This window comes from Wasmannia auropunctata, unplaced genomic scaffold (genome assembly GCF_000956235.1).
Source record: "Wasmannia auropunctata unplaced genomic scaffold, wasmannia.A_1.0 LD336060.1, whole genome shotgun sequence".
NCBI classification, from domain to species: Eukaryota; Metazoa; Arthropoda; class Insecta; order Hymenoptera; family Formicidae; genus Wasmannia; species Wasmannia auropunctata.
Window position 1 is genome coordinate 178,115 of NW_012026830.1, and position 1,480 is coordinate 179,594.

The following is a 1,480-nucleotide window of genomic DNA, read 5'->3' on the forward strand; positions in this document are numbered from 1 at the left end:
TAAATTATTTACAAACATTTAATTTGATAATAAAATTTATTTTTATTTATTTATTTATGAATGTTTATTTATGTATTTATTTATTTATTTAGTTACCTTATTTATTGATTTATTTCATTTATTTACATATTAATATGAAAAATTAGAATAAAATTGTAATCGAGAGAATGTATGTGAAGTGAGCGCGAAGAGCCGCAAGTACGGCACGCTACGCTCCTGCGTACTCCGGCTAAGCGCGATCTAATTGATTAACTTTATTCGTTAATAACTCTGTAAATAATGGTCTGAACCAAAATTGAAAGAGAAACTTTTAGTTCAAAATTTCATTCTCTTTCATGCCTTGAAATATTAATTAAGCGTTACGGAACACCCTGTATTTATTTGAACACATATACAAATACACATATAACAAATCTTAACTTAAAGAAACAGTCTTTTATTGTACATTTTGTGATTAGAATAAATATATTTAGTTACATCTCTTCCTTGCAATCCTTGAAAATATTATTTATGCAATGATATGCTTACAAAATTTTATAATGAAAAAGCAGCGAGAAACATGAAAAAGAATTTAAGAAATATTGCTCCCCTCCCTGCGTTGATCAAGAGAATGACAAGAGTTACGATTCTAGAAGAACGGAGAAGAGATGCCACCGAATTTGTATCGAATAGTTACATCTATAATAAATTTTTGTATTTTATATTTTATTTTTGCATTATATCATTTTTGCCTTATGTAAAAAAATCAGTTTTTTATTATATTGCGAATAAAATCAAAATATTTATTTTTACTTATAAAGAATAATTTACTTATTCAAAGGATTTGATTATTTTGTTATATCGATAAACATCAATTACTTTGTCAAATGCAGCTTACTTAATGCTTACTTAAAAAAATATATATAATTTTTTGCATATCATAAAAACAAATATTTAAAATAAAATATAGGGGAATGTCGTCAGGGATGGGACGCTGTCAGGGTTGGGACACTGCTATATTTTGTCCGAGACACTTAGTGCCACCAATGTCAAAGCGTGGCATTACTACTCTGGGTGACAACTTTTCAGAGCATTGCTCGTGTCAAAGAAAAGTTATAATAAGGTTTGTGCTTTCATTCAATTTTCGGCATATCAAAAAGTTTTGTAGCGTCTGTAAAGAAGGTCTTGAAACTTGGACGGAAAACATGCCAATGCCGAAGTAAGTATATATTTCTATTATGTGGTTGACCATCAATAAGTTCCCGAAGGGAAAAGTTCATTCATTAACCTGTTTGTCTGTAACGCGTAGCGATATGAAATGACGCTTGTTGTCAGGGTTGGGACACTTTTGTAGTCAGGGTTGGGACGCATAATAGTATATTGTGTAACATGGAACTAAAACTATCGATAGTTTTTTTTTTACTTTTGCATCATTTGTTTGGAAAAGATGCCTCGGATCTTAAGCCGCAACAACTCCATTGCGTGCATCAAATGCAAAAGA